The 23,267-nt window shown below is 37.8% G+C and overlaps 1 long non-coding RNA gene across 2 annotated transcripts in view; it reads right to left on the bottom strand.

The window, feature by feature from the left end:
- LOC110353909 (uncharacterized) overlaps positions 1–23,267 on the bottom strand; it is a 130,990-nt gene that overhangs the window by 88,237 nt on the left and 19,486 nt on the right. Inside the window, exons 2-3 of one of the 2 annotated variants that reach the window (XR_002405120.4) lie at positions 14,999–15,109; positions 6,138–7,912 (exon numbers count right to left, since the gene is read on the bottom strand). This is a non-coding gene — a long non-coding RNA (uncharacterized lncRNA). Of the gene's footprint in view, positions 1–6,137; positions 7,913–14,998; positions 15,110–23,267 lie in introns of those variants that run through there. The other variant, XR_011804721.1, reaches the window with a different exon arrangement.

Raw genomic sequence — 23,267 nt, 5'->3', positions numbered from 1 at the left:
TTGCTAAGTAACCATGACACACCACTGTGTATTCTCTGCAGCGTCTGGTCTACAGCCTGACAGTTTGATTAATTCTTCTGAGTACCAAACCTGCATGGTGAATATTTTAAATACTTAAGCATTTATTTAAAAAAAAAAAAAAAAAAAAAAAAAGGAAAGAAAAAAAGAAAAACTGCCTATGATTTATAAATTAAGTTTTATTACTAAGTTGCCAGATTTAGATAGGAAACTAAAATCCTCTTCCAACAGAGAAAGGTGAAATATATAGCAGTTTCTTTTTCTAATTCACATACCAGTAAGTGTATTTCTCCATCCTTAATAGCATACATATCTAATTCTGAACCCTGTGAATCAATGTTTGCAAAGAAAAAGATAAAAAATATCTACATTGTCATTTCATTTCCTTTTAAGTGTCTACATTTCTACATGAGGAAGTTCAAAGAATCAACAAATATTACTTCCAAGTAGCAGGAAGATGTCAGATGCATCAGTGTACACACACAGCACAACTCCCTGTACCCTACCCGTTTACACCAATTATAGCTTCAAGATTCCTGTACTTTATATTGCAGCTGATTAGCTGATTAATACAGATTTTAAAGATCATTTTATATCTAAATGTATCAAGTATTTATGAACTTATGCCTGCCTTCACCATTCCCCTCCATTTTTTGCAGACCATTTTGGGAAGTGCAGAGGAAAATAGCTTAGAGAATTTTTTTTAATTACAAGCATAACACCATGCAAATAGTCATTACAAACGAAGCACCTGAATGCTAGCCAGTGCTGGGGTGTCACAGAAAAGGCATAGGCACTTAGAGAGCAGATAAGGAAAAAGAAACCTCTGCCCATCTAAAAGTGCACTGGGGATTTGTAAAAGCAGAAAACAATTCTTTTCATACTGGAGTCTGAGTAGGACATTGGGACCAAAGCAGGTATCTTTGCTTGATCTTCGACAAAGGACACTCCTGGGTTGTACTCTTTCGATGACTAGCGACATGCACACAACCATCACAGGTTACAAGGCTTTTGCTCTTCTGCTTTGTTGTCAGGGCTTCTATCCAACTTAGAACAATAACAAAACATTTTCCTATCTGTTACTTCACTATTTATTGAAATTAGAATGGAAGGAAAAGATCCACTGAACAAACCTTTTGCTAAATAGTGCAGCCAAAGTAAAGAACTGTCTGAGAAATCCCACCTTGTGTTTCCCAAATAAAACACTGTGTTTCTTCTGAGCTACCAATCTTTAGTATGGTAGAAAAAAATGAATTCCCTTTGTGTTTCCATTGTAACATAGTTGTGTCATGCTTGCTAAATACAAATTGTCTTGATTGACTAATTAGGTATTGCAGATTACTAGTCTGAGCCCTCAGTCTCTCTAGTCTTAAAAAATATTCTCTGTTTCAACCCTAAGAAGCTTTGTGGAAACTAGAGTGTATTCTCCAGCAGTATGAAATATTTTCCTAATGTAGGACTTTGAATATAGCATAGCATTTGCTAAAAACAAGCAGAAGTCTTTATGCACTCATATTAGGAAAGTTCTCTAGCATGAAGACAATATTGCTGTTATGATGCTTCCTGGAAATGCAAGCATTGTCCTTTCTTTTGCTCCAGTAATTATCCTACTCTGTTGCCTCAGACATCTATAAATGTTGACAAAACTAAAAACACTGAATTAAAATGTGATCAAAATGTTATTCTTGGTCTATTTGTATTGTATTTTGTATCTCTATCAGAGCAATTTAACAATATCTGCTGAAAGGAGAAGAGCCTAATGCGTATGTAATTATATCCAGAAATCTGTCCTTTGATATTAGAGAAGGCCCAGAAGCAGAAATACTATCTCTATCAGAGACTGCTCATTAACAGAACAATATAAATAGAGAGCTAATACTTTATATCTCAACTACAAACTAATAAATCTGGTATCAAGTAGCATTTCATGCCTATACCAGATCTCTACCCTGAAAGAAATCTCCACCAAATAAGCAGAGCCCTCCTGCAGCTAGGGTTTTACAGAGCCTGCAGATTTCCCCCTGAAGTGCATGCACGTGGTTACACGTTCCTCTCCCGGGACTGCACTCAATCAGCTGCAGGCACTTTGCTGCTCAGAGCTTGCAGCTCTTGTGTGTGGTCATGCCTTTTCCTTTAGGAGCTTTCACTGGGAAAGAAAAGAAAATGAAATTAAATCCTTAGGAAGACCTTGAAATTAAAACTTCAGGAAGACCACTACAGGCCTGAACATGGTACTACAACAGCGCAGTGGAAACCTGTCATCTAGCACAATGAAAAGTTTTTTTAATAGATCTTAAAACCAGCTACGTTTATTTTTGCCTGCTTTCAAGGTTTCCTACACATTATAATTTTTATAATTGCATGTATAAAAGATTCTCATGCTCTTGTATGTGTACAGAGTGCTTGTGTATCCAAGACATAGAATATTTTGTTTAAATTGGAATTGCAATTTAAGGGTTCAGATTTAGCAGTCCTCAGCTTCTTGTATTGGGTTAAAGACACCTTGCTCAATGAGCATAGTTACAAGCTTCTGTAAAGGATGTGATTTAGGATATTTCTGAAATGTTTGAGCTTTGTTATCATTTCCAAAAAAACCTCTCTAGTGTAATACAACTTCAGTCCAGTTAGTATTAAGTATTTAACTTTTGTCTTTCAACTTCTTGAGCAGAATACTCTGTGCTTTTATGGTCTTACGTGTTTTTGATCAAAGCATAGCTTTATGTTTGCCTCTGTAACTGCATACTAAATTATTAACAACTTATTGGCTTCAGTGTGGTTATAACACAACAGAGTCAATGGCATTTATGAGAAGTGACATGTTTAAAAGCATGTAGTTTTAAGTTGTTCTTTCCTCTTTAATGGGATCATGATGAAGGAACCTGTCGTATTGGGAAAAGAATTACTTTAGCAAGACATGATCAAAAGCTGTGGAGGAACACAAAGCCAGAGCCTAGAAGTCTCCAAGGGAGAATACAAATTAATAGTTTTATAGGCAGATTGATCTCTCGATTATTGTTAACAGCCCACTCCAAAGGAAGGGTGATATTACAGATATAGTATGATCAATTATTCCTGCAAAACATTCTAAGAACAGCTGAGGTGGTGTTATCTAGCTTCCCTCATTTTTCTCTCCAGCACCTATGGACTACTTGCTAGCACTAGTTCTGCAGCTGATCCAGTATGGGCAGTTATCTTCATCTCTGTAATCTCTCATTTTCCTCTGTCAACTTCAGACCGAACATCACAGCTACCTGAAAATCTGCTCTCTAGGCTGAAAATCGACCGCACTGCAATTCTCTTGGGTTCTTAAGTTAATGAGTATGCCTCTATCCATATTGCTATGTTCTGTTCAGAATAAAAGAAGAAAAGTTGAAAAAAATGTACTTCCATTACAGGTTGTGAACTGTTTACAAATGATAATAGCTAATGTTATCAGCGCAATCGTAGGAAATGGACGGAGATCCCTACTTAGGAAGTTCTGTCAGGGCTATACATGTACACCTAATGAAACAGAACCATGCCATTTACTATCCCTTTACATTTCCAAAACATCCCAGTCATGTTTCATGTAGTAAGTCATTAGTGAATCATAGCTGCAACCAAGACTCTTCTGCGCTAAATGGAGCTCCCCCCACGCATAAGTCACCTACTGCATGACTTAGTTATTAGTTATTATTATAACTTAATTCTTAGTTATCTACCTTTTAATTATGCTTTCTAATATATGCATTCAAATCCTCACCAGTCTGATTAATCAAGTAGATCACTAGCAAAAAGAAGTTTCATTGTAAAAAAAAAGTTTCAAATGCACGAGGAGAGAATTATCAAGTTGTAGTTTATTCCAAGGAATTGACAAGATCAGCGATAAATGCTATTCACACTGGAGCCTCGTGGTAACACGCTCCTCTGATTAATGAGGTGACAGTTTTATGCTGTGAAATAGCAAAAGGACTTGACAAGACTCACAGTTTTGCTCATTGACTCTAACAGCTGGAATGATGTTTCCTAACATTCTCTCAAGGTTTGTCAGTAATGTATTGTTCTTGTCACTATCTCCTCTGAACGGATTTTCACATCAGAGCACGTAGCAGCAAGGTGAACTCCGGCAAAGCAGCACGAAGCAGAATTGGAGGTATGACCAGGCAATACAGAGCACCTTCTCCCAGCTCCATCACAGTTGAACTATTGCAGGTTAAGGTCATAATGGCCACGTCTTTACCTTCTTGATTTCAAACAGGGTGTGTAAACAGTTGTAAAGGCGGGAAATAAACATTTACTGTATATAAGAGATTGTGTCAGTCTGTTCCCAGTGTGATTTCTAAAAGCAGAAATTAAAAAGTAATATATATATATATATATATATATATATATATATATATATATATATAAATAAGAGCAACTGCTTGTTAGTAGCCAGCCTTCCACAAAAAATATTTCAAAAATAGTGGATTCAGTAGTCTGAACCCTGTCAAATGCTGGGCAAGAGTGCAAAATGATACCAAAAATAAAAATCAGTATGTTAGCATTTCCTATTTCCATTGTAAGGATTAATCAGAATTTTAAGAAGCACAAGGAAATGGTGAAGAGATTCAACTGGTTTTGAGTGCAGATAAGCATCTGAAACATCACATTTCCTTTATAGACATGGCAATCACAACTCTGGCTGAAGCCAAATTTAACCCCAAAGTTGCATGTTTGAATTTTGGCTCTGAAGATAGTTCCATTGAAAATAAACAATTATAAATGTAGATTTCAAACCCTGTGGAACTGATCCACAGAGAGGAATTCCTGGACTTGGCAGTGTTTTGCAGTAATTATTTATATCCAGGCACAGTTTTCTTTTCAATGGGGAAGCAATCTGGCAGCCATTACAGCAAACTCAGAACAGACCATGTCCTTTCATAAAGGCTACAAATCTCTCTTTACAAGGACTTAAACATTAATGAAGTCAGCTGCCTATTATTCTCATGGCACCAGGAAAAAAAAAAAAAAAGTCCAGATATAGGTTGTACCCAACCTTCTAAGGGGCATTTTGGCAGGTAAAGTAAAACCTGAGGGTTCCTCCCAAATGATCTCAACGTACTTCAGAATATACATGCAAACCAGCATGCTGAGAATGACTCTAATCTGGAGGGAACAAAGGAGAGGAGAACAAAGGAGAGATGCTAATTAAAAGAAACAAGTTTTTAATGATTCAGTCCAAATTAGAGAAGCAGAAGGTTTCAGTCTAGTCACTGGGCTAATGGGTAAAATCAGCACTAGAATGCAATATTTTATATTCTAAATTAGCTTTTTTTCTTCCAAGCCCATAAAGAAATTACTAAGAATTCAGCAAAGAGCTTTGTGTGATTGGTCTCATTTGCCAAATAGAGGCAACCTTTAGAAGGTATAGAGAAGAAGAAAACGCTCTAGGCAAAACTCTCCATTCCAGTTATGATGGTTTTCATCCAGGTAGCCATGGTGGTCCCCTCTGAATAAATCTGAGCTAGTGCGAAAAGAACCTGGTTCAATTTCTTAAGAGAATATTCCATTGAATCAGGGCCCAAACAAAGTCTAACTGCAATGCAAGGTATATAACATTTACAAGCTTCAGTTCCTGTTCCATTTCTGAAGAGCACCAAAGTATTCCCCCTCCCCTCCCAGAAAACCAAGTAAATCACAGAATTCATCACCAGTTACTGTAGGGCCATTAATGAACGGAGTTTCATTAATGGAGTACAATGGCTTCATCAATACCTATTAGGTATAATAACTTTGAAGTCCATCAAAGACATGAGGAAGCTCATTGTACATTTTACATAGAACTGAGGCTAGAATACAAGACAGCAGTTAGCTTTGATCTGGTCTGATTCAGTATGGCAATTCCTTATCTTCCAGATGAAACAAATACGGTAAGAACCAATAATGAAAAGAAAATAGTTGTTAAAGCAAACCCTATCTGTTGTAAGACCACATTCTCTTTAGCCGGGCCAGTAAAGCAACATGCAAGTGACAAGAGTCCTTGAACAACTTCTGTATGAGAAAACATTAACAAAATAATTGGTTATTTCAGAGAGAAGATGGAAAAAAACATCACAATGGAGATGGGGAAAGTGGTATGTCACATGGTAAAATACAGCTCGTTCACCATCTCATTTTTATTCTGAAACTGCACATAGGAAGGAACACAGTTTTGAAAAGATAAATGTTTCTGCATAGTCTGTGCAATTCAGGACAAGACATCTTACAGTTCATGCCAGGATTGCTCAAGAAAAGAGCTACATATTTGTACACGTAATGAAATATTACATTAGATTCAGAATCATCTGGTAAAGCCTTCAGGCTGCAAGGCAAAAAAGCATCTACAGACTGACAGATTAGGACACTAATCCCACAGGTGCTGATTATTCCTTAACAGCCTACTATAAAATAGTCTTTTCGCTTTCTGTGAAATACGTGTTGCTATCAAGATGAGACTGCATTGCATTTTGTTGGAGATTCTTCTAACCCCTCACACCTTGTTCATTAAGCAGAGTGGTCAGCAAGTCTTTCTGGCCAGTTTGGCTACTTGTGCCACATACATCCTCATGCCATGGACTATGCTACTGGAGAAAGAGAGAGACAAAGCAGCCAAATAATTAGGAAACCCTGCCTTTCACTCTGTGACAAACAGATGTTTGTCCAGGATTGGTGACTCCTAACACCTTTTTAAGATAGATTTATTGAAGCTGTCATTCCCTGGCAGATTATCATCTGATCTAATTAACAGAATCAAAGGAACGTTTATTAAACCTCATGACAGCAACAGTTTAAAGCTTTCTCCACCAATCCAGCAATATCAATTGACTGACAGATGATCAGAGTTTCTGGAACATAATCTGATAACAAGTTGTCCACTACTCATAAATAACAGTGCTACGCTTCAAGAGATGATCTATCCCCTCAAAAAATTGGCCCTGTTTGTGCTACTGATCCAAATATAACTTTAAGCACATGCTTTTCTCCAAAGCAGATGAAACTTGGCTAGTGAACTTTGCTTTCTTACCCGTAACCCACCCAGTAATTGATAAACACAGATAAAAATTATGCAAACATAAATGACACAGTAGTTAGGAGACTTAAATTCAGTTCCCAGCATTGTACTTCTCATCTTTTGTGCTTCCAGTCGTGCACTTTTACAGAGTTAACGATAACAGTAATGACCACAGAATGGAAAGATTAAGTTTCAGATGAGATTTAAAAGAGGGTACAGCTCATTGATACATCTTGTGATTTAAAGCAAGCATAAAACATTACAAAATCTGAACAGTCAGTGCCTTATCTCTGTCATGGTCTTTTTATTCCACTTTGATATTTTACTGTTAATGTAATATACAAGCCCTTGAAGGCCCATCGGGCTTATTTTAACACATGCTCATTTAGTCACACACGCCGGTTATCCTGGAAGAGGATGCTTACTTGTGTTTGATAGTTTTGGTGACTGTGTTAATCGAAGATGTGATTTAGTTTGGTGCTGTCAAGAAACGATTGCTAGGAGAGGTTCTCACATCTTGTTTGTGAACTTCAGTGCCTTTTGTGCACTGATTTCCTACTTTTTAATCTACATTAAGTTCATATGAAATGTGCACAAAGAACAATAAAGAACAAAGAACAATAAAAATATTTTCCTATTATTCCTTGCATTGAATAAGTACACTGCTTAGCTGAACAGTTTTTAAGTAATCAATCTAATGCTTACATGTGTTTTAACCGAATCCCCACCCCACTCCTCATTTTATCCTTGAAAACACGGAGTACATTATATTAAATCTTAACCACAGATGCTGCAAATCATCTTAGCTCCAGTGTGTTTCTGTGCATTTCCTCAGGGTAATGAAGGTAGCTTAGAAGAGTAGTAGTAATTCATTTACAACAGCTGCAGGTAAAAAACACAAGGTGCTTTTAAATGAGAAGAGCTGAAGATACATACCAGTAGCAAACTGTGTAGTGCTGAATATGTTGCAGCCCTTGACTACTTTAATGTTAAATGAATTAATCAAAAAATAATTAAACATCCCAGATATACTTGTTTTCAATGTACGGTACATGCTTATTCTTCCTCCATATGAATTTTTACTGATGAGGCGCTTTCTGCTATGACACAGAAATAAACCATGTCTCTTGGTGATTCAACGCGGATCCAGCAATTAATTCCACTTCTTAAATTTTGTTTTAGAACTTTAGTTTTATGAAGAAATCTTAATTTAAATCTCTGTGATAACCAATAATGATTTTCTTCTATTCCCACTAGGTTAGGAGGTTGAATGGATTTAAGGAGAAAAACCAGAATAGTTAATCTAAATAGCTTCGGTGCTTACTTTTTTTTTTTTTTTTTTTTTAAATGAAGGTTGCATGTATGTTGTGGGGAATGATTGCCTTGTGTATATACCCTTTCACCTTTACATAAATCAGCTTTCTGACTATTCCTGATTGCTATAGAGTTGCTCACAGCTTCTATTCTGTGTGGAACACACTTCTGTTTTTGTTGCTTGTTTTGTTTGTTTTTCATTACTCTAACAGTTCCTAGGCACTCGTTTTACTTATTTTTTTCTCCTGTATTAAAGGAAAGCTAAAAAGGGAACTACCACATAGTTCCAAATTTAACATTTAAAAAGTAAAAAAAAAAAATATTTTTCCCTGTTGGAACTAAATAAGAGGCAGAGAAAAAGACAAAGTATTGCTCTAATTCAAGGAAGTGCACAGTTGTGCCTATATTAGCATCATCAAAAAAGCTAAAGTATGAGTAAAAATGACTTCTCTTGAACTAAATTTATGTAAGCAAAGCCAAAAAATGAAGATTCATACACAGTATGCTGATTAATATGCTACTCCAGTATGTTCTACAAGTACTTAGAGATGGGAAGTTTGAAATCCAATGTATTTGTAACTGGTGGGGTCCTACTAACAGCCAGGAAGCCTCCTGCTGGTGCTAGCAGGACAGACTAAAACCTCCCAAAAGCCTGACTGCACAAGAACCATCTGAGCCCGACCATTTGTTTCATCTTGTCAGGTGTATATTAAAGCAGTGCTGTTACATCATGTGCTCAGGAAAACACAGCCTTCACCACATCTGTTTCAAAAATGTACATCTCCGTGGCCTAACCTGGCTCTGCAGTGGTGGTCCATGGCTTGCAGTTACAGCTGCAATGCTGTCTCTGAAGATGACTGATACAGAGCCAGCCCACCTTACTAAATCAAAGCACCTTTGAGAGCCTGATTAGAATCTCACAGGTCTATCACTGCCTAACCATAGATAACACTGACAGCAGAGGTGCTGTCACCTGATAGACTGCTTTGTTGTTTCTAATTCAGTAATAACCTCAGCAGAGCTAAAGATGGACAGACTGGATCAAAAACTTGGAAGGAAAGACCTCCAAGGGGAAAGACAACATTACACTGCAGCAATTGATGATTCCAATTCAGGTGCTGACATTTTTCCTTCCAGGCCAGTAGTTTATCAATGCCAACCTCCGGCACCGTGCAGTGTTTATACACAGAAGAGGATTCTTCCAGATAAGCTCAAACTTCAGCAGCTTGGTACCTCAGCAACTTTCAGCACGTAACTGGACACCTGTGAAACTTACCTTACCTCTTCATCCTGTCCTTATTGCAACCAAGCTGTCTGATGAAAAGTCTGCTGTAGGGACCAGTAATTTATGCTCCCCGCCCCCAGCAGAAAAGGAATATTCATGTTTACCATCAGAGTAGTCACAAAGGCTACATGAGCCAGAAAAACAGCAGAGAACATGAATTTAAGCTAGCAAATCACAAAATACTCAATGCACACAAACCTCCTGATTATCAAGACAAGTGCTGGAGTAGCTAATGTACAAGCAGGCTCAATTAACCCTAATTAGTTCAGAGTCATGCTACAAAAGACTTAATTAGCAGTTACTGGGTACAGCTAAGAAAAGAGGCATAAATAATGTTCAGTTGCAAGCTACTTTTAAGAATCTCATGACTAAATGACACTAAAAGAGCAGAAAAGCAAAGTAACAGTTCCTTATGGGGGCCAAAGAGGATGCAATGCAGCCTTCAGTCAGTGCAGTAAATACTTTTCTGACCACTGAGCACAGAGCATCAAGATCTGTAAAGTTGTATTTAGAAACTTTTTTTTCAATGCTAAAATGTTTGGTTTTTTTTGTTTGTTTGTTTTTTGTTTGTTTGTTTTTAATGTTACAATGATTTGTTACCCAATTTGTATCTTCTTTCATGCTAAACTTCATACTAGGAAAAATTCAAGTATTTCATTGGTTACTGTAACTTTTTACCAAAAATCTCTATCTGGATGCCTGATTGCACCAACAGGGCCTCAAAGGTCACCGACTTTTAAATGGCAGCCACTCAGCACAGAGGCATGCCTGGGCTTTACAAGATGAATTAAAATTGATCCTCTGCAAAGGAGAGCTTCCAATCTCACGTCCTGGTAGTCTATCAAAATAAGCCATTGCTCAGCATGTTTTTATACGAAAACACACACAGATGGACTTGAATCAGGTTCTCCAACAGCTGCAAATAGTATTGCTTTATTTTTGCTCTGTAGTAGAGGATAGAATTTTTTTTTTTTTTAATTGCACCAGAAAAACATAAAGTTAACATTTACAAGTTGTCCAGTAAAGAAGAAAACTGTTTTTCACCCTGCTCAACTGATACTCATCCCTTTCCAATAGCGGTTAGGTTGCTATTATGAATGCTTAATACTGAAGAACTCATGCATTCATTCTCCCCAAAAATGCTTAAATCTCTTTAAAAGTCATAAGAATTGAGGTTGTCTTTGTTGTGTTATGCCTGTTAGAGTTCAGACTTTTAATCTTTTCCCTGGAATTTGAATGGACAGGTGCCTATGTTACAGAGAAAAAGGAGACACCAAATGTCGCCAGTTAGCAATGTTAGAATAAGGACAATTTTCTAAAGCAGACCATAATGCTTCTAAAATCCTTCCAGCCTCAAGAGATCATCTGTTCTGTGCCTAGCTTGACCTGCTATACTGTTTTCCTGCATTTTTGCCTTTCTGAGTCCACATTTCTTATTACCTTGTATTAAGCTGTCTGAACATGATTTTAAGGTATAAAAAGCTTTTCGCAAGATAGAGATGCCATCTGCAAAACCCCTTGCTGATATGGCTGGACTCTGTTCATCTTGATGCCCTTTCCTTAATCCTATTCAAGGCTTTTGGAGATCCTCTCAAAGCAGCAAATGAAGGATTTTAATGAGATAAATTTGCTTTTACCAGCTTTACATTTTAGCCTGATCTTTTCTATCTCTTTTCTGGAGTTTTAAGTGTTGCAGTACAATACACATCATGCTAACTATTGGGAAGTTTTGCCCTATGGTGATCTTCCTTTTGAGGTTTTTCATGTTTAGGCCATCTTTTAATGACCTCCTCAAGCTGAACTCTTGGCTAGTTTCAAATACCTACAGACCCACACTTCAGCTCAATAACCACGGACTCTCAAAATGACAGACTGCTCCAGATTCCTGCCTACTATTATTGTTCTTAGATACAGAACTCCTTGTGATTTTTTTCCCCCCACTGATAATCTTATAAGAAGGTCAAGTACAACATTAAGATTACAGGTATAAGACTTTAAAGTGATCTAAATTCCCTTTATGCTTAAAAAACTGGTAAAACAAGCATCAGTAACATTTAAAGTAAGACTTAACTTCTTGTACTTCACATTGCTGAAAAATATACCACCTATAACGTACTATCTTTCAAACCTCATTAAAATTGAGTTTGTTTGCTGAGAGACAGGCATGTATTTCTAGTTTTTTTTCCATGCACTCTCCTTTACTGAGACACCATGAATAGGAGGATATCAATAACAAACTTGTGCTTTGTCTGAGCTAGGAATAGCCAGAAAATTACATTGGCTGTAGGAGATAAGGAAATCACACCACTGTTTGTGTGTTTAGCTAATGCTGGGAAGGTCTCTGATACAAAGAGACCTGTAGGCGTCACAACTGGATCAGGTTTTTAAAACTCCTCTCCACCTGAATACTATGCAGAGTTCAGAAAACCGTAGTCAACATTTACCTGCATATAACCAACCTTCTTGTAATCCTGCACCTCAAAGCTGCCGCCTTAATCCTGCTCAATTCTATAAATCCCTCTTCTGTGGAACAGTAAGGACTCTGGAATTAGTGGAGTCCCACTCGGTCAAGACATGCAGGATGCCAGGAAGGGCCTTTTCATCACGCAACTAAATTCAAATGTATTCTCCTGCCTTCTGCAGCCATGGTACAGAACAGTGCACATATATCTGTTTGTGCCCATGCACATATGTGGACCTATGTGCCACTCCTCACTGGCAGACATTTCTGTTTCTGGACCCGGTGACAGTACTGATGAGTTCTTGTATGGGGACTGTCTGCTAGATTCCATCTTGGCAATGTAATCCTGCTTTAGCTGGCTCATTAGCCTGGTTACAGAAGCACAGCTGGTGTTAGCAGATTCAAATTTCAGAACTAGCTTTGCTAGGGTTAGCATGCGAGATGTTATCCCAAAATGCAAACTTAAGCTCTAACTGTGACACTTGGTATGACTCTGAATGACCTTAGTCTTGAAGACAGAATGTAAAGAGTGAATTGTGTTTTCTCAACACCTCAACTGGGCTACCTCTCAAGGGATATATGCTTCTTTCTTGATACACATCTCCCCAGTTCTGCAGAAGCAGTTCAAGATTTTTTCCTGTCACTATGTTTTATGGTATTAGAAAATGACCTACTTAATGTTAGGGGTAACTTTGCTTATAAAATTTTAAGCCGAATACAAATTTTATACCTGTTTTCATTTCATGGGCACCCATAAAAAAAATCTTCTAATGTTAATGAAACCTAAGACATGACTGAAATATGAAAAATTGACTGCTATACACATTTAAGTTTTACATTCTCAGTAACAAAATATTAAAATATCTTAGGGGGGAAAAAAAGCCCACCACAAAAAACAGGTCTAAGCTGCACCCTGCAGTCAAAAGGAAATTAATAGTATCGCTCCATTCTGAGACAGGATTGTAAACAGAAACGTCAATAATTCTAGATACTTATTTGACATAACAGCAGTATCTAAAAACAGAGGTCCAGGAATCTTCATTAATTCTTTAATTATTTGGCATTATTGATCAAAAATTGTTTCCATAGGTCACAATTCTGTTGTACAAGGAATTACAGAGCAAATAGTAGTGACCAGTAAAGCCAGATCCCTAAACTTATGCAAATGCCTACATCAGTATAGTTCCAGCTCACAGACTACATACACACTATGAAAATTGAAGAGAAGACATTTGAAAGTTATCTGGAGCTCAAAAATAAGTCTTTATGTTCTTTATTTAAAACCCTCCTGATACTGTTATTAAAGGAGAATTAGGTTTGCATTAATTGGAGCTTAAAAGATGCTCTGATAACATCTTTGCAGTCAAAATGCAATTACAAATAGCGTTTAAACTGTGGAATATTTTTCATTTTAGTTTGAATTGTTACACTGATACTCTCAACAAGATCTGCATGCTTATGAAATTAAATCCAGATTCATGTACTCCACCTTGCATCCTGGTTAAGACACTGCAACCGCCTCCTCATAGAAATCAAAAGATTTCAAGAGTTACCAGTCTCACTGCCTAGTTTCCTTTCTTTCCTCCTCTTTTTCTATATCAGAACTACCTTAAAGATTCCAGCTGAATAGCTGTCTGGTACTTTTAAATGCTGATCCAAACCCTGAGGCTAACACTAGTTTAGATCCACAGCACATTTCATGAGAATTCCAGCACCCTGTGCGCTTATTAAAGAATCCTGGGCTTTAGACAGGTACTCTGTTGTCATGTACACATGTAGTACATTAAGAATATGGCAACCAGGCTTCATTAATTTACTGTTTATTTGGTCAGTGTCAGGATTCCTAAGTTCTACTACCACCTCTGGAGAGATTTTGAGCTATAACAACCACAGCAAATAGCATGCATAAGGGAGGGGGGGCAAGCAAGACCTTTGAGCTTCAGACTCCAGTTCATGAGTCATTGGTTATTTGACTTCAGACAAATTGCTTTGTTCCGTTTAAATGCCCTTTTCATCTAGGATGAGTATTAACAGCTTCTTGACTCCCTAGTGTTTTTTTTAACATGAGTTTAATGTCTTAAATGTTTCCCAGAGTCCTTAGCTGAAAGGTGCTGAGCAAGTTGAACACTATCAGCTGTTATTACGTAAAGACAAATCTATTTTTTCAATACTGAAGCAACACTTGCTCTAAGGAGACAGTAGCAGTAAGCATGGAAGGAAACAATCTGTAAAAAGCAATATGAAAATAAGCTTTTTGCTTATAATGCAATAAGCGTTTAACCCTGCAGCAGTAATGAGTTCATTCACAGGAAAGGAAGATCACTGAGAATGTGAGGGTGGGAACCTAGCAGCCTCTATGACATACACAAAGTGAAGGATCTTGAGGTATCTCCATGGCCTGAAAGCTGCACATTAGGCCAACAAACCAGACCAGATGGCAGCTAACCACAGGCTCCCTTCTCTAGGCCTGTGGAGACTGTGCATATTGCTGAGGTCACTAAGTAAGCAACCCAGGGTCAGACAGCAGCTGCAGCACGGAAAGTCTACCCTTCCCTAGCTTATGTTACAGACTGGCATTTGGAATAAACTTCAGGGATTCTTCTAGCTGTCCTTGCAAGAAAAAGTAAAGGAGAAACTGGCTCAGAGGAGTCAGGATAAGGAAACGTATTAGTTCCTCAGTGTGTACTTACTGGCCTACCTTCATATTTAAATTTGTTTAGGGTACTTTTGCTTTTCAGCATCAGCCTTTCTTTAAAAAAGGTAATTGCAAGGTTATTATTTATTACTATTACACATAGGGTCAGAAAGACATCTGTTAAAAGGTATTTTTTTGTCTTGCAAGTGCATTACACAGTGCTCAGAATGAGTGAAGCCCAGATAAATACATGTTTTTGTACTGTCTACTCACATTTTGTGGTGTGCAGTCTCTGGGATGCCTGATGTCTTCCTTTTGGGAGGAACAGAAGTTGATCATGGTTCATGTCAGGATGAAGTTTTTCTTTAGAGATCCTGTAGACACCTATGAAGAAACAGCAGAGAACAGACAAAACTGAGTATGATACCTTCAGGAACAAAAGCAGAGCAATGCACAGGAAAACGTGTGAGTAGGTATGGATACACAGAGGTATCATCCTTCCTTTACCCCGTTGCTTACTGAAGAACAGCAGTCAAAACAAATTAAATTTCCTCATAACATGTGTGGTAACCAGAACATTCATTATGTATGGTTGTCTATATAAAACATGCAAGGGACTAGCTGGGATTTTATTGGGAAAGCCACAGTACATCCTGTGTAAAAGCTGCAGATGGCATGGGCCATGGGACAGCAAGGCAAAGAGATCTTCTTCCATACAGAATGAAATTCTCTTCTGCAAGAAGAAAGTGCCAAGAAGGAACATTTGTAGAGGAAGCCCACCTGGCCAGAATTTCAGCCTTAACTAAACTTAGTCAAACCTTAGGCTGAATACAGATGTGAACTTAAATACCCTAGGGTTGAATTTCACTTCTGGGTTCCCCTAGTTGAGGTGTTCCAAGGGCTGAGTCAAGAGCTTTCAAAATCCGTATCACATGTATCTGCCAGCAGTTTAACAAAGCTCTTCCAAATAGATTCATAATTAATGAACATGTGAGGTGGTGTCAGCTTTAATGATCTCTGACTTCCTCAGTCTTTATTTATTTTCTAAGGCCTTCCCTCTTCAGTGACTGCCTGTTGTCCTATTAAAAACCTCAGTTTATAAATGGGATGTGACAAGGTGAAATAGAGCCTGAAGTGATGGCTATCATATGCGAATGCACTGTGCAGCTCTGCAGCTGCAAGCACATAAGGGAAGCTCTGATAAAACCCTATAATATATTTTGCATGCAAAATACAGAAATGATGCAAATTTCTTTACTCCTACCTGACTGACCTCAAACTATCTCTGCAAACCTATTTTTTTAGGTTTCTAAGTCTTGGAAAAGGGAGCTCCATTTACAATAACAATGGGCCACACTCTGAGCAGTGACTGAGCAAGGAGCACAGCAAGGTTCATAGTTACTGGTACTCTGATTCCTGATAAACTAATTACTTCCTAAGCATGGTGGGGTCCCCTCTCTGCTCCTCATTTACACAGTCATATAAACTCAGCTTTGTATTTCAAGACCTAAAGACTTTGTCCAACCTGAGTATTAGAAATAAGCAGAGTTAACATAACCTGAAGCTGTACCCTGTCCAAGGTTTTGTACCAGAACATCTGAAATCAGTGAAGAGCCAAATGAACAAAACTACATAGAATGGCCTTGGTTTTGCCCCTTTTTGCTTTCATTACACCTGAGCAATCCCATTATAGCCAAGGAAGTAACATGCGTATAATTGATGACATAATTTTGCCTGAAGGTCCTCAAGTATCGAGGGATTTAAAAGTGTGCTGAGCTTTAACCACGTGGTTAAACACTTTGCTGAGCCAAGACTTTATTTAATGGCTCTGCTGAAGATATACCAACCACTTGATTCTGGTGAAATGAGGTGTGTAATTCAAGTAGTCTGAAGGTTCAAGTATGCAGATTTGCATTTACTGCAAATCAAAGGTCCACCTGAAATAACATCTGCAAACAAGTGCAAAGCTGACCATAGAGCCCTCAAAGCCTTTGCAAAACTAGCCTTGAAGTGATTCCCTGTATGATTTCACCACTCAAAAACAACAACAATAAAAAAGCTTTGCAGTGATATGGTTTTGCTAAGAGAATATTCCATGCCTTCCTGGTATAAATGAACTTCAAGAACAACACTGCAGCTGAATTTAACTTTCAACAAATTCTGCTTCAGTTTTTGCACTCAGTGTTAGCACATTGGAATAAAGATGTCATATACCCTCAAAAAACAAGTTGTCCTTGCTTTATAACTATCTGACAGAGGGAAATTAGGTCTCTTGCTCTAAGAAAACTTCAAATTCTACAAAGGTTCCATTTCATTAGCTGCTAAATTGAAAAAAAACCTCTGTACTGAAGCTAGAAAAACCTCGAGAGTCACAATGCAAACATAACCTCCTGTGTAGGCATGCTTGCTTCCAATAGATTGTCCATCACTACTATTCGAGACCCAAATTGATTTAAGACTCCTATGTATATACTGTGAGTAAAGCCAATACTCACCTCACATATTTACAGGAAAGAATATAAAAGAATATCCTCCTGAAACGTAGCCTAAAGTGCTTTGAGATTGCTTAGTTGACAGCTCATTTGCAAAATACAGTTGATTCACCAGCACAGAAAGCAGCTCTTACATTTTTAGAACACACAGATTTGAATACTTCAGGCAAAATAATACTGACTACAGCAGGTATGATAACAACCATATCTCAGTAAACAACCTCGTTCTACTACCTCATCATCTCATTAAATCCCAGATAACAATTAATTATTTATTCAATTATCATTCATTATTATTTCAGGGGGTACTCAAGCTTTAGCAATAGATCAAGGAGAATTTTAAACTCGCTGCAGTAACGCATCCCCCTTTCCCCCCCCAGGTTTGTCTTTAGCAAAATAATTGTGCAAATAAATCTGATGTTGAAATTTAGAGTAGAAAAAGTCAGAACTATATCGAAATTCTTCTTGAGAGATAGAAAGATAGGAGCCCCTTCTACTGATCACTTGGTAAGAATTAAGTTTCTGCAAAATGTGCTAACACAATGAAAATTAAATGGGTTGTTTAGTCTCTGTAACAGTACTTGCAACCACTTTTATCTTGGGTGCAAGAGTATTTGTATAACAGTTAAGGAGCACTCTATTTCCCCAACCCTAGGGAAACTAATCATGACATTCTTCTTCTATGTGTTACCTAGTCCCATTAGTTGTCTCCCATACCTCTCACAATGCAATTACACAGATCTGCACTCCTAGGAGCTGCTACACTAAAAATACATTACGGCGTTACTAGGTGGCACTGATAGAAAGGAGTAATTAACACCATACAGGATTTTTGTTACAAAAATTTGCAGACATGCGAATTCATAGAATTCTCATTTATTTTGCTCTCTGCTATTGCTACTTGAAATACCATTCTAGGAACCTCAGGACTCGTAAAGTACAGAGCAATTGTGTTTTAATGTAAGTCCAGCCCCTCAAACGAATTTTGTCCTGAACCCACATGCTCACCTTAGTCTGGTTCTCACTTTCTTCCCTGGGAACCTTGATGAATGGATTTCCCATCCCGTCCAAGGACATTCATTATTGCAGATTACAAGTTAGTTGTGCTTCACTCTGCACAACTAGTTTGCTCCTTTCCTTCAGGCATCTTAATTCCTAATTTTCAGCAGGCTCCCTCCAAATGAAAATCACTATCAGTATGGGTAGTATTTGGAGTTTTAGTATTGATTTATGCCTTGGGCAAAGAGGTTAATTAAATGTGAATTTTAAGCCAGCAACATGATCAGGAGAGTGAGGAAATCTGAATTCATGAATACTTCCAGAGCTGTTAAAACCATTTAAAATGAACAGTGACTGGAAAAACCCTGACCATTACTTGCAACTGTGTCAATGTGACTCTGAAAAGTTTAAGAGAAATATCAGGTGGTTGCAGGTACTCTAGTTCAGCAGGGCTAGTTTTGGTTTGCATTTTTATTGACACTAACACTGAATTTAATATAAACTACTTATACTTCTTTCATTTCTTGCCTTTTTCCCTATTTCTATTCCTTTTTCCCTTTCACAATTTAATCCTGAAGCTGTATGAACTGTATACGGGCTGTACTAACTTTGAACCCAGTCTCATCACAGATGACATGTGCTCTGAAAAAAGCTACCTAATTACCTTCACCCACAGCACCAGCAGCACCTGCTCAGCAAAGCCAGAGGAACTGTATCCACACACTGAGTTTAAACAGAATTGTGCTAAGATGTTCTAGCTCCACTTCAGAGCACAAATACCAGTGGAACTGCCACTGATTTAAACCATAAATCTATGGGCTTGACTTCAACCACAACAGGAAATGATTTTCTATTTTTTTTTTTTAAGCTCACGTATTGTCGTCTCTCCTAGGTCTATTCTGTTTTCTTGTGGCATCGTTACAGAAAACACAAGCATTTGCTTATACAAGGCAGCAGGAAATTATCTTCCACCTGAAACATGGTTCTTATAGGGTAGCAGTAAAGAAGGGAGAGAGAAGCAAAACATATAAAGCAGCAACACTTGTAATAAACATACACTGACACACTACAATTCAGCACTGGAATCCAAGTAAGATGATAACTAGGAGTGGGAGGTGGAAAACAAAACAAAAAAAAAGACAAAAACCCAGCAGGTCAATTGCTATCGCCACTTTGCCACCTCCTGCCCTACAAACCTTCCAGGCAGTTGATCAGCTCAGTAAAACAGAACAGCACTGAGCCCATACCAAAGTGTTCTGCAACAGAAGGATTCCAAAGCAGAACCGACTGGCCTTCACCTCACTTCGATTTCTGCGTTACACTCCCGTCTGCAGTACAGGTGCATTTACAGTTAGTTAAGGGAACAACTGCACTTAACACTGCGTGTTCTGCAGATCCCACAGCAAATGAGCACCTTGCAAGGAAAACGATCCAATTCCTGCTATTTGTTTAGACTGTCCTGTCTTCTTTACCTCCCCATCTTTCACAGCAGACTACTGCTACTAACAAAGGGCAGAGAAAAGGCCAAAATTGGTTATTTATGCAGTACATTGCCCCAACTAATGGACAGAAAAATGTGATAAATTGCCATTTCTTTTCCTCCCCACCTCATCTGAAACCATAGGCTTATGGAAGTTCCTTTATTAGCTATATCTGCAAATCTCTTTGGGACACTGCACGACAGCAATCTGCAATGAAGTGTTACTTGCCGTCTTTGCCCTTGGCATACTGTGCATGCCTTGATAGAGAGAGAGATCATGCCTGAACCACTTCCAAATTTGTAACAGGCTGTTGATATTTGCTTTCTGGTGACTAATGGAGGGGAAAAGCCAAAACATTACTGTTTTGCTGTTATTTTTTTGTTGCTGGAATCTTAGGAAAAAGGAAAAAAAAAAAGGCAAAAAAAAAAAAAAAAAAAAAAAAACACCAGGTAAGATGCAAAGAGCTCTGACTTCCTTGCCCCAAACCAATGGGCAACCTTCCCATGCTGACTGACCTTGTAACTTATTTTTCATGTTCACAAGAGTCATTGCCACGCAATACAGATACCAGAATTCCTTTCAAATCACTTGTCTGAGACCCCAAATGCAACTTTCCAAACAAACTAGCCCCTATACAGCACTATCACAGCTGGACTGCCGAAGACAGCTAGTTTGTTCAGAGCTTGTTCAAGGATCCCCTACATTACCTCTCCGACACAGTCTAAAAGCATTCTAGTGTCTTTTGTCAGTACGTTGAAAGGAGAAATTGTTAACTGAATATGGCATGACAGAGTAGCTCATGAAGAAGCTTCATCCTGGCAGCAGGAAAAATGTTTCCTTTCATTCAAATGGAGAGAGATGAGATTGGCATACAATTTCAGATGTACGAATACACAGAGAAAGTTCTGGGTTTGAGACATTGAACAGCAGTAGGAAAAGGAAAGCACACCAGGATGCTAAGCAGCAGTATTTTGTCATGAATCATGCGTTCCACACACCCCCATCCTTTTTGGCAGAAGCAGGAGCTTTTCCCACTCTGTACTATATCCAAGGAAGCAATAAACATCACAGATCCATGGACATAACTACTGACCCGTGCAACACAAACAAGACATAGATTAAGTGCAGAGTATTTCACCAAACCCAGGTTTACTTTCTTTTACATAACTGAGAAGTAGCGATGGAGGTGAAATGTTATTTCCTCAACTGACCAGTTAACTTGTAGGTTTTTTCCTACTACTCACTTACACAGCCTGAGGACTTAAAATCAGTTTCTTTGTGCATTTTTTTTTTCCTTGAATACATGCGATCATGCTATTTCATGAAGAATATATTAAAATTTGGCAAAACACCTTAAGAGTAAATCCTAGAAATACACAACAACTTATTTTTGCATTTTCCCCTTCTGTTCATGGTCTGTGTAAAAAAGTTCTCATAAATGTAGAGAAGAGAAGAAAAAAGAATTGCAAATAAGTACGGGAAATGCGTCCACAATAAGATACACTGAAAAATTAACCTTTCCTAAGGCTGTAGGAAAGTAACTACCAGAGTATTCTTTAAGATTCACATTTATTAACTGCCTTTTCTGGCAGCAGCAGAAGCAGGCAGCTTTCATGCACTGAACACGTCCAATTCCCATTTGAACTCCAAATTTGACAAAAGCTTTTATGGATTTCCCTTTTCTTCCCCAAGTTAAAAATATTGATCCTTTGGATCTCATGCGTGATCTTCTTATGTTTTCATATTAAAAATAACACAGAATATATGCTGACTTGCACGAGAGGAAATAAAGAACAAATGAGATTGATCTTCCTACAGCACAGGGAACACAAAGGTCTTGTATCAAATTTAAGTATAATATCAAACCACACCAATTAAACTGGTATAAAATGTTGGGTGAACATCCTTACTTCAGCCTAGGAAAGATGCATTTCAGTTTTAATAAGGGATTAACTTTCTAAACTACTTTAAATAAGCACAAAGAGAAAGATAAGATATATGGTTACTGGAAAACAAGGGCTAGGTGCTGACAGCCATAACATGAAGTAACAGACTGTAGTTACTTCAAATTAAGAAAAACTAATTTACACAGTATCTTACTATGTCTCAGCTTCTCCCTGTCAAACTGGTGACCTCTGCACTGATGTGCTATTTCTATTTAATCTTTTCAAGCAAACAAAATTGTTTATCTTTGCTGAGCCAGATCAGTTCAAACTTACACAAAAGCTGTTCTAAAAATTACTTTCCCTTTTCTTCTAGCCCCTGTTGCTCCCCAGGGCTGCCTAACTCCTTATCCCAACAGATTCACAAATGTCACCAAACCCCACAGAGCGCTGACCTTTACAGTACTCTGCTAAACCATGCAACACGTGGCTCTCAGAATAACTGAGCCTGATGGTTTGTGTTGGGAGATGTGGAAAACCACCATTCTCTTTCTTACACTGTGTACGTGTGAATCTGTATGTTAGTAAGAGATAATCGTGATGAACATATGAAAATTATTTCTCATGGGACTAAACAAACTTTGTTCATACCTCGTGTACAAAAAAATTCTCTTTGCAGAAGCCACTATGTTAGGCTGTGCGAAAATACACAGCCAAGGATAAACCATTACCCCACAGCATATACAACTCAAGTAGAAGATGAGACAAGGAGCAGCAGTGAAACAAAACATGCATCATAGTGGTGTTTCAGGGCAGTGTTAAAATAGCCAAGAAGAAAGAGAAAGGTCAGGTTTTAGATACATGAGGGATGGGGTCCAACTTTAAATATCTCTCTATATATAAAACATGTATAAATGTTCTGTTTCTGTCTCTGTCACCCATTTGTAGTGGGACCCCACTCAAGACACCATGTGCCTCATTTTGTACTTGTCTTGTTTATTTAGACTGTAACCTCTGAAGGGTAAGAAACGTTTCTCAGTGTAGTTGAGCAGTATCTGACACAATGGGAAAAGAAGAAAAAAATGAAAGAAGTTAGCTTGTTAAAACAAAGGAAAAAAAATCTAAGCTCCAGTAAACTTTACCATTGCATAAATGCTGCAGAAAATATAGTTTTGCTGGCTGTTTCCAATATCCACTGAGTTTTCATATTTGTTTATTTTAATTAACTTTGTAATTAATTTTTAATTTAACATTTTTTAGATTTTTATCATTATTTAAGATAACCTCATATCATGTTTTCTGCAGTCAACAGCAGTCAAGATTTAAACACAAAAATCACAAATTAGATATCAAAACACCAACTGTTAATATAACGTGAATAGATGACCAGATTGCTCTTGTGACAGAAGCGGTCACAGGTTGTCTACAAGGGTAACAACTTATCATATGTTTTTAAGTTTTCCTTTCTGTACATTATGCTACTAACAGTGGGAGAAGTTTCCATCAGCTTCTGGCTTGAAGAGAAGAAATGGAGTCCATCTGGGTAGGAATTTATTACAAGTCTGATAATGACAGCATCATATGGATGAGTTCACTGTTTGTAATGCAGGGCAGTCTAGAAACCCTGGGAAGCATAAACACACATCTGAGAAGAAATAGAACACCCCGAGCTAGGCAAATTAACAAA

The sequence above is a fragment of the Anas platyrhynchos genome, chromosome 23, assembly GCF_047663525.1.
Source record: "Anas platyrhynchos isolate ZD024472 breed Pekin duck chromosome 23, IASCAAS_PekinDuck_T2T, whole genome shotgun sequence".
NCBI classification, from domain to species: Eukaryota; Metazoa; Chordata; class Aves; order Anseriformes; family Anatidae; genus Anas; species Anas platyrhynchos.
The sequence above is the reverse complement of the archived record's forward strand: the minus strand, read 5'-3'. Positions and strand labels throughout refer to the sequence as shown.